This window comes from Nicotiana tomentosiformis, chromosome 4 (assembly GCF_000390325.3).
Source record: "Nicotiana tomentosiformis chromosome 4, ASM39032v3, whole genome shotgun sequence".
NCBI lineage: Eukaryota > Viridiplantae > Streptophyta > Magnoliopsida > Solanales > Solanaceae > Nicotiana > Nicotiana tomentosiformis.
The window spans coordinates 10,763,332-10,774,628 of record NC_090815.1 but is presented as its reverse complement, the minus strand read 5'-3'; the positions used below and the strand labels follow the sequence as shown (position 1 = coordinate 10,774,628).

The window sequence follows — 11,297 nt, the reverse complement described above, 5'->3', positions numbered from 1 at the left end:
ATATCCCGAAGAACGAGCAAGTGGGGGTCATCATACTGACGCTCCCTGATGGTACAAAATAGTGATATCATAGTCCTTAAGAAGCTCCAACCATCTCCGCTGATGCAAATTAAGATCCTTCTGCTTTAATAGATGTTGCATACTCCGATGATCAGTATAGATCTCACAATGAACCCCATACAAATAATGACGCTAAATCATCAAGGCGTGAACAATGGCTGCTAACTCAAGATCATAGACATGATAGTTCTTCTCATGGGTCTTCAACTGGCGCGAGGCATAGGCAATCACCCTACCCCCCTGCATCAAAATACAACCAATGCCTATCCTCGAGGCATCACAATACACGGTGTAAGAACCTAAAGCTGATGGCAAAACTAACACTGGAGCTGTGGTCAAAGCAGTTTTGAGCTTCTGAAATCTCTCCTCATACTCATTCGACCACCTGAATGGAGCACCCTTTTGGGTCAATTTGGTCAAGGGCGATGCAATAGATGAAAATTCCTCCACAAAGCGACGATAGTAACCCGCCAAACCAAAAAACCTCCTAATCTCCATGGCTGAGGATGGTCTGGGCCAACTCTGCACCGCCTCTATCTTCTTCGGATCCACCTGAATACCCTCACTGGTCACCACGTGCCCCAAGAATGCTACTGAACTGAGCCAAAACTCACATTTGGAGAACTTTGCATAAAGCTTCTCCTCCCTCAATCTCTGTAATACAATTCTCAAATGCTGAGCGTGCTCCTCCTGGCTACGAGAGTCCACCAGAATGTCATCAATGAATACAACGACAAATGAGTCCAAATAGGGCTGGAATACACTGTTCATCAAATGCATGAACGCTGCTGGGGCATTGGTCAGCCCAAAAGACATCACCAAGAACTCATAATGGCCATATCGGGTCCTGAAAGTTGTCTTAAGAATATCTGAATCCCGAATCTTCAGCTGGTGATAACCGGACCTCAAATCGATCTTGGAGAACACCCTCGCTCCCTGAAGCTGCTCGAATAAATCATCAATACGAGGCAAATGATACTTGTTCTTGACTGTGACCTTGTTCAACTGTCTGTAATCAATACACATTCTCATGGAACCATCATTCTTCTTCACAAATAGAACTGGTGCACCCCAAGATGACACACTAGGCCGAATAAATCCCTTATCAAGGAGTTCCTGAAGCTGTTCTTTCAATTCCTTCAACTCCGCCGGTGCCATACGATACGGTGGAATAGAAATGGGCTGAGTGCCCGGCACCAAATAAATACCAAAGTCAATATCCCTATCATGCGGCATGCCCGGCAGGTCTACAAGAAACACATCCGAAAAATCACGTACTACCGGAACAGAATCAATGACAGGGGTCTCTGCACTAATATCCCTCACAAAAGCCAAATAAGATAGGAAACCCTTCTCAACCATGCGCTGAGCCTTCAAATATGAAATCACCCTATTTGATACATAATCTACAGAACCGCTCCACTCAACCCTTGGAATTCCCGGCATAGTCAACGTTACCATCTTAGCGTGACAATCTAGAACAGCATGACATGGAGATAACTAATCCATACCCAATATCACGTCAAAGTCGACCATACTGAGCAGTAAAATGTCCACTTGGGTCTCCAGACCCCCAATAGTCACCACACATGACCGATATACGCGGTCCACAATAATAGTATCGCCCACAGGAGTAGATACATGAACTGAAGAAACTAGAGACTCACGGGGCATATCCAAATAATAGGCAAAATACGATGAAACATATGAATACGTGGAACTAGTGTCAAATAATACTGAGGCATCTCTGTGACAAACTGAAACTATACCTGTAATCACAGCATCTAAAGCAATAGCATCTGGTCTGGCAGGGAGGGTATAGAAATGGGCCTGGCCACCCCCTGATCTGCCTCTCCCTCAAGGGCGACCCCTAACTGACTGACCTAAACCCCGAGCTGACTGGGCGGGTGGTGAGGTAACTGGTATTGTAGTCAGAGGCTGACTCTTCTGCTGAGATAGACCTTCATGATGATGAGTACACTACCTCCACATATGCCCAAGCTCCCCACACTCAAAATAACTCCCTGGTGCTGGCGGCGGAAACTGAAGGGAACCCCTAGCACCGGGATAACTAGTAGAAGAACCTGGCATGGAAGAGCCCTGAACAGGTGGAGCATGGGACGGACTCTGAACTGGAAGAGCACTAAGTGATGAGTGGCCCTGATGAGAACTGTGAGAACCATGGCCAGATGATGCACCACGGTGAAATGGCCGAGCTAACTGAGCCTGTCTGAAATGACGACCTCTACCGTGCTGGGACTGACCCCCAAAAGGAGCACCGCTGAATCCACCCTGACCACGAGGCCTCTTGGCCTCCCTCTCAACCCTCTCCTGACCGCGAACCATCTCAATCTGCCGAGCAATGTCGACAACCTCATCAAAGGTAGCACCCGAAACCCGTTCCCTGGTCAAGAGCAACTGTAGTTGATAAGTGAGGCCATCAATAAACCTCATGATCCTCTCTCTGTCCATGGGAACCAACCAGATAGCATGACAGGACAACTCAGAGAATCACATCTCATACTTTGTCACAAATATATCACCCTGGCGAAGCCGCTCAAACTGTCTGCGCAGCACCTCTCAGCGGGATCGAGGCACGAACTTCTCCAAAAAGTCCACGAAGAACTGCTGCCAAGTAAGAGGTGTTGCGCCAACAGGCCTACGCCTCTCGTAAGTCTCCCACCATCTGAGTGCAGCCTCAGAAAATTGAAAGGTAGTGAATGAGACCCCACAAGTCTCCAGAATACCAGCAGTACGGAGTATCCTCTGACACCTGTCCAAAAAGTCCTGAGCATCATCTCTCTCTGTGCCACTGAAAGGTGGTGGCTGGAGTCTCCAAAACCTCTCCAACCTACGCTGATCATCCTCAGGCATAGCAGGAACCACATAATCCTGAGCAACTGCAACCGGCTGGGCTGGTGGTGCCTTCGGTGTCTGAAGTCCTTGAATAACTTGCTCGGGTGTGCGAGCGATGGGAGTCTGAGTGCCTCCCCTGGCCTGAGAAGTGGCTGCGGCCGTCGAAATAGAGACCGCCTGAGCAAGGCCGGTACATGCTGTCAGAATCTGAGCTAGGGCCTCCTGAAGGCCTGGAATCACAATAGGCACAAGTGGTGCCTGAGCTGGTGCATCAACAACTGGAACTTGGTCCTGCTCTGGGACAACCGGTGGATCTGTAGGTACTGCACCAGCTGCTGTATGGGCTGCACCTCTGCCCCTACTACAGCCTCTACCGCAGCCTCGGCCTCTCCCGGCCCTGGCTGGTGGTACTGGTGGCTGGCCCTCCTGACTGGTAGCACGATTCCTCACCATCTGTGAGAGAATGAAACAACAGATGTTTAGTTACTAGAATCAACAGATTCGCATGGCAAGAATCCAAGAATGTGGAGTTTCCTAAAGGTTCTGTAGCCTCTCGAAGATAAGTACAGACGTCTCTGTACCAATCCGCAAGACTCTACTAAACCCGCTCATGACTCGTGAGACCTATGTAACCTAGTCTCTGATACCAATCTGTCACGACCCAAACAAACCCCTGTCGTGATGGCATCTATCGTGGAACTAGGCAAGCCTAATTTCAGTGCTATTTAACATAAAAACCTTCGTAAAGGAGATCAAATCAAAATAAAAGTGCAGAAGGAAAAGTCCGACATCGGGGTGTCACTAGTCATGAGCATCTACTACAAACTGTCTAACAATATCAAGGCTAACTCAGCCTAGAAAAATGACTAAATACAACTAAAGGAAGATAAGAGGAGAAGAGAATGGGCTGCGATCGCAAAACAACTACCTTGCTATCTCCAAGAAATTCTGCAACCAGAACAATCAATAACCGCTACCGTGTCCAGCTACACCTGAATCTGCACACAAGGTGCAGGGAATAACGTGAGTACGCCAACTCAGTAAGTAACAACAATAAATAAAGACTGAGCAGTAGTGACGAGCAATAAAGCATATAACATTCATATCGGGAAATCTCAGTAAAATACCACATGCTTTTAAAATCAGGGTTTGAATCAAAACATCTCGTTTAACCCAGTTCCAGTAAAAATCATTTAGAGATATTTTTCAATAGTTTTCAGATAGAGGAAGAATGCAAAGGTGAGCAAAAATGATGAAATCATAAACAGCCCCTCGGGCAAAACATCACTCATATACAGCCCCTCGGGCAAACCTCACAGTCACTCGTGCCACTCGGGCATGCCTCACAATCACTCTTGCCACTCAGGCATACCCCACAATCATTCATGCCTCCCAGTCATTCAGCACTCGACACTCGGCACTCGACACTCGCACTCAGTAGGTACCTACGCTCACTGGGGGTGTGTACAGACTCCGGAGGGTCTCCTTCAGCCCAAGCGCTATAATCTGCACGAATAACTTATGTATTGCACGGACAACTCACGTGCAATAATAATAAAGTATGCTGCAGGCGGGCAGCCTTGATCCACACTCATCCTCACAAATCAGGCCCTCGGCCTCACTCAGTCATAAACCTCTCAAGCCACTCGGGCATTTCAGTAATACAGGGCATTCGGCCCAAAATATTTATATGCATCCAAGTAGAGTCATAAAACTGAGTTATGCGGTAAACAAGTATAAACATGACTGAGTATAGATTTTCAATCGAAAATAATGAGAGGATAGTAAGAAACAGCCCCTAAGGGTCGAAACAGCACTGGCGCAAGGCCCAAACATGGCATTCAGCCCAATTTACAGAAACTCTTTCTAAAACATATAAGTATCATATTGTTTCAACAAAATATGCAACTTTACAGTTGCTACGGGACAGGCCAAGTTACCAATCCCCAACGGTGCACGCCCATACGCCTGTCACTTAGCATGTGCGTCACCTCAAAGTAGTAAAATGATACGAAATCCGGGGTTCCATACCCTCAGGACTAGATTTACAATCGTTACTTACCTCAAGCCGTGAAATTCTTATTCTGCAATGTCCTTTCCTCATAAATTGGTCTCCAACCGCCTCAAATCTTGGTCATAAATAATTCGTTTCAGTCAATAAAATTCATTGGAATTAATCCCATAAGAAAATAATGATTTTCCATAAAAATTCGAAAATTAGCTCAAAAATCCCACGTCTCGGAACTCTACAAAAGTTACAAAATCCCTAAGCCCATTCAACCACGAGTCTAACCATACCAATTTTACCAAAATTCAACCCCAACTCGACCCTCAAATCTTCAATTTAAACTAAGAGGGTTTTCAAATTTTTTCAACTCAATTCACCAATTAAATGATAAAACAATTATGGATTCGGGTAATTTAACCAATATTGAGTTAAGAACACTTACCCCGTTGTTTCCTTTGAAAATCACCCAAAATCGCCTCAAATCCAAGCTCCAAATCGTCAAAAGCTGAAGTCCCATTTACAGAACTTAAATTCTCTTCCTAGACATTTGCTCTACGCGATCGTGAATAACAATTTCCATCGCCCAGATTTTACTCCACGCGATCGCGATGCACAACATCACAGACATACGTGATCGCGGATTAGTCTACGCGATCACAAAGAACAAAACGTGTGACTTCTACTCCGCTCCACTTACTCTACGCAAACGCGACCTTCGTCACGCGTTCGCGAGTCACAAAATTCCAGAGCTACGCGATCGCATCACGATTCACGCGATCGCGAAGCACAAATTGCCACTGCCTCACATTTACCTTTACGCAATCGCAGATATCCCCACGCGATCGCGTAGAACAAAAATCCTCACTGACCAACTAAGCCTACGCGATCGCAAATGCATTCACGCAATCGCGTAGAAGGAAAACATTATCAGATATCAGAAAATCCCAGCAGCTATTCAAGTCCAAATTTTTGATCCGTTAACCATCCAAAACTTACCCGAGCCCCTCGGGACCTCAACCAAATATACCAACAAGCCCTAAAATATTATACGGACTTGGTCGAACCCTAAAATCACCTCAAACAACGCTAAAACCATGAATTACACCCCAATTCAAGCCTAATAAAATTTAAAATTTCTAATTTCTACAAATGACCCTGGAACCTATCAAATCATGTCCGATTGACCTCAAATTTTGCACACAAGTTATAAATAATATAACAGAGGTATTTTAATTTTCAGAATCGGATTCCAACCCCAATATCAAAAAGTCAACCCCCGGTCAAACTTCTCAAAAATTAAACTTTCGGCAGTTCAAGCCTAATTCCTCTACGGACTTCCAAATAATATTCTGGACACGCTACTACGCCCAAAATCACCATACAGAGCTATTGGAATTATCAGAATTTGAATCCGAGATCGTTTACACATAGGTCCATATCCGGTCCACTTTTTAACTCAATTATTTTTTTCAATTATGAGACTAAGTGTCTCATCTCACTCCGAGTTTCTTCTGGACCCGAACCAACTAACCCGATATAACATAATATAGCTGAATAACACAAAAAAATAGAAATAGGGAAAACGGGGCTATAACTCTCGAAATAACCGGCTGGATCATTACATGGGTACCAATTGTGGTGTACTTAGGCTACTCTATGCACATATTTTTTTCGTGTGCAGATCCAGGTATACCTTATCAGTCGCACTGTCAGTGAGCCGGGACAGCTTTGGAGACTTCAAGGTATATCTGTCGCATCCGCAGATCTTGGAGTCCCCTTCTACTCTTTCTCATGCCCATTATCTTTTGTATTTTTCCTTGTTAGACTCTGATGTATAGAGATATTAGATTTTCCTTCTATAGTTTGTGATTCACGATGTTCCGGATTTTGGGATTTATTGTGTATTTTTGAATAGTTGGTTAAATTTATATTTATATTTTATTATTCCGCAAAATATTAGACTTACCTAGTTGTAGAGACTATGTGCCGTTACGAAGTCACACGGAGGGAAAATTGGGTCGTGACAATTTGGAATTTATCTTTCACCTTCTCTAATTCTGGTTTTGTATAATCTGGTATTTTTGTGTTTTGTAAATTGCATGTGGGTTTTCAATTTGTTTTTATGTTAATTTGGGTATTCTCGGTTCGATTTGGGGTTTCTCCATTTATTTGGAGTTTTTTGGTTGATTTGGGGTTTCTATGTTGATTTTATGCAATTTATTAGCTTGATTTCTCAATAAACCTAGAATGTTTAGGCATGCAATATGTTTTATTGCCTCTATATCCTAATGTATTTTTGTTTTCTGTTTCTTTTTTTCATGTTTTGTAATGTAAAATAATTTCACTAATAAATTGATTAGCCTTTGTGTTTCTCAGTTTTGGAAAGCATTTTCTCCATTATTTCTTTAATTACTGCACCGGTATGCCTAATTTATAACCTGCATTGTACTTGATTCTTACATGCATGTTTATGGCAGATACCTAGGCGCAAGTATGTATAATTTTGGTTTTGTGATGATGCTCTATTTTTTTTCACTTTGTTAATTAGTCAAGTGGATATTTTTGTATAAACTAAGTATGAAGTTTTAGTGCTTCTCTTTCTTGATTTTAGCTAGATGATTTTTTAGCATTACTATATTATTACTTGTTAGGATTGAAATTCTTACTCGTCGAGAAATTTGTCTAATTATGCTATTGATATGCTTGATTTAATTTCTATTACTGTTTGCATTGGTCATTTAATTTAGTAATTGCGTCGACGAGCTTGCTGTTTAATGCAAAATGCTTATTGTAATGTAGTCAATCAAGGAAAAATAAGGTAGCATGTTGTAGCATTCTTAGTTGGTCTTATCATGCTAGATAATTAATAGAATATTGCTTTTACTTTTTATTGTCTTATAAAAGTGTTAAAATATGTCTCTGATCTTATAGCTTTAAAAATCTTGTAGGTGATATTGTTTCACACTAATCTATTTTTTCAATGGATAAATCTTGGATTACAATGCCAAGGAACACACCAGAATATTTTCTTGGTTTGAATCAATTTCTAGAATTTACATTTAAGAATGGAGCTATAAGAGATAGAATAAAATGTCCATGTCCTAAATGCGATTTTAGAAAGTGGCAGACTAAAGATATAGTATTTGATCATTTGGTCTGCAAACCATTCCCTCAAAATTATGTCACTTGAGTTATGCATGGGAAAATAAACGATACCAACAACAATTTTGAACAATTTTTTGATGTTGATTATGAAAATATCCAAATTGCAATAGAGGAGCATATGTCTGGATAGATATAGCAATTCCTTTTTATTTTAGTTATGTGTTTTTGATAAATAAAATCACTATCAGTCTGTGCATGAGACTTTATTCTTGTTTGTTCAGTGAGGTTTTGTTTCATCTATGATAGTTCAATGTTTATATCATATGTTGAAGTGATTATAAGATATTCTATTTTTTGGTGACTTGTTCCTATTTCATGCTGTATTTATTTTACTGTTCTCAACATATATTGATTATATCTCAGCATTTATATAATTTGCTTATCTTTTGTTAATTATGCCAAAGACCAGGTGTTGGCAGATCACAGCCTACTTCGTCCTTTCAGGCCGTATCACAGCCTACTTCGTCGTTTCAGCCGTATCACAGCCGACTTCATCAGTTCAGGTCGCATCACATCCTGCACCATCCAGAAAGCGTATTGAACGTGAGTCAATGCAACATTGGACTGTAGATGCTATAGGTAAACTTTCTTCTTCTTCTTCTTCTGCTCCTCCTCCTCCTCTGCTAAAAGTCCTTCTCTCCTTGAGTTCTTGTCCTATTTTGCCTTATGATATTCAAGTGCTATAATCTTTGGCTAATACTGTTCATAATAGTTTTCTTCAGCGTTAAGTTGGAAAACTGACTGGTCCTTATTTTTAATTCACTTTGAGAAATAGTTAGATTTACCTATATCATACTTCGACCATATATTTGATCGAATTGTATTGGTATAAGCTCTAATTCTTTCTACTACACGTCTATTTTAGCGTTGGACTTCATATTTGTTTGTAGCAAATAAGCTAACCAACGTTTTATTCTTGAAGCAACAATTTTATTTTAAGACAGTCGAGTCAGTTGCATGACGTTATGTTTATAATTCTATTTGAAAAAAGTGGAGCGAAAATAGGCTAAACTTGTGGAGAGCATTCTATGATCCACTCAAAAGTAAAGCTCAGATTATGAAAAATATTCCGGTTGGGATTCCACGGAATCAGTGGGCTTCATTTGTTGATTACCGTTTTAAAGAAACAACTTTGGTATTTACTTAATTACTTCAACTAGTATGTCTGATTATATTTAGTTATATGTGTGATTGACTTTTAAGTATATTTTTTAAGGAAATGTGCAAAAGGAATACTGAAATTCGAAAGAAACAAACATTTACACATACAAGTGGCTCCAAACCTTGGCTCCAAACCTAACTCCAGAAGAAGGGCTAAAATAATAAAAGATATTAATTCATGTCATTTTACTTTAATTATTAAACTAACTTATGTAACTAATCCTAATAATTAGGTTATTCTGATGGTTATTTTATTTATAGATGGTTGAGACTGGACGAAGGCCTGGACGAGCACAACTTAATATTGATACTCATTAGAAATAAGATGGAACATATGTGCATGAGGCAGCTAAGGAGATATGTGTAAGTTTCTTCTTTATTTTTGTGATTATTGAAGGTTATTTTTCCTTTTTAGGTATGAAATCTAATATATGTATTTGTCTGATTAATTATAATTGTGTGTGTCAAAAGTACCAAATTGTGTTTTAAAATGGCCGCAAATACAACATAACTTGACTATTCTATTATTTATAGTGATTGTTTGATTGAATGTAAAGACTTGTGAAAGCAGTTTCCTTTGGAGTTTGGTTTCCAAAAAGTTTCTGAAACCAAACATGTCTGTTGTGAATTTTGTTCTATAAGAAAATGTTGCTCATTAAACTAAGCTTCAGTTAAGGAGCTGTATAATCAGCTTTTCTTAATCAAACTTTAGTTAATAAGACCTATAAGGATGAACTTCGTTTTTGGTATTTCTTTTGTATTTAGGTGTATTTTATACTTTTAAAGTATCTGCCTTGATGCATTTCAGCAGCTATTACCTTTTTGCTTGTATTAGTGTGCATTTAGTTATTTATGAATGTTGGGACAAACATTATTAAGGAAAAAATTGAGCTTGATTTGAGCCAAAGCACGGTGGATGAGTCTGAAGTTTCACCGAATGATACTGTTGGTAAAGTGCTAGGAAAAGAGCACTCTGGAAGGGTAAGGTACTTAGGATTAGGAGCTGTCCCCGGCAAGAAGGGACAATACTAGAAAGAAGGGACAATACCAGAATAATTTGCGTGGTTCTTTGCTTCTCCACCTATAATGGTAAATAAACTTGTTATTTGTTTTTCAATTGATATTATCTACATCTGGAGCAACTCATATAAACAAAAACTAAAGATCTTCTTTCTCCGGTCTTCTTTAGTGGATTGATTGTACTTTATTTCTGTTGACACTTTCTATAGTTATGTATGTGTACTCCTTAATTCATAGTATCAGGTGTTTATAAATTTTGACTAGAGAGTAAAGCTTGAAATTGGTAAAGATCAGATTTTTATTCAAGAAATAGCTCAAGCTATTATTAGCATTCAAAAGATCTTATTATTTTATTTTGTTTGCAGCCAAGAGATGCAGCTAGTGAATCCCTATAACCCATGTACGCAAGAAGATCATGTGACGGCAGTAATCCAAGTGATAACAATTGAAGTTCTTTGTAATTGAATTAGATAATTAATTATGACAATGTAATTACGTGATTGGAGCGAATGTTAGAGTGGTTAGAGTGAATGTTTTATGTTAAAATTTAGTTTGAAAACTACTGAATTACTTTATATATGAAAGTAATACTTTTTTAATGCTAAATATGTTGATATTTCTTAGTGTGTATATATATATATATATATATATATATCTTTTATTTAATTTATGGTCTGTACAGGTTCATTAATAGTTAATATTCATGTGATGGCCCAAAATGTCATCTTTAAATTTAATAAGTAATTTTATGTTCTAAGACCTCGAAAAGTACCATGTATCATTCCTTGACTTGCGTGCGTAGTCCGTAAAATTTTTCGAAAAGTTTTCATGTGAAAAACATATTAAAATGTAAAATAGAGCTTTAAAATTCAACTAAGTTGACTTTGGTCAAAATTTTTAGCAAACGGACCCGGATTAATATTTTGACAATTTTGGTAGGTCCGTATCATAATTTGGGACTTGGGCGTATGCCCGGAATCGAATTTCGAGGTCCCTAGCCCGAGATATGGAATTTTGATAAAAAATT

General features: G+C 39.6%; 1 long non-coding RNA gene across 1 annotated transcript; it reads left to right on the top strand.

The window, feature by feature from the left end:
- The first annotated feature begins 9,495 nt into the window (after nucleotides 1-9,495).
- On the top strand, nucleotides 9,496-10,216 carry LOC108947538 (uncharacterized). Its single transcript, XR_001972012.3, has 2 exons — nucleotides 9,496-9,613; nucleotides 10,130-10,216. It is a non-coding gene; the product is annotated as an uncharacterized lncRNA (long non-coding RNA).
- The last annotated feature ends 1,081 nt before the right edge of the window (nucleotides 10,217-11,297 follow it).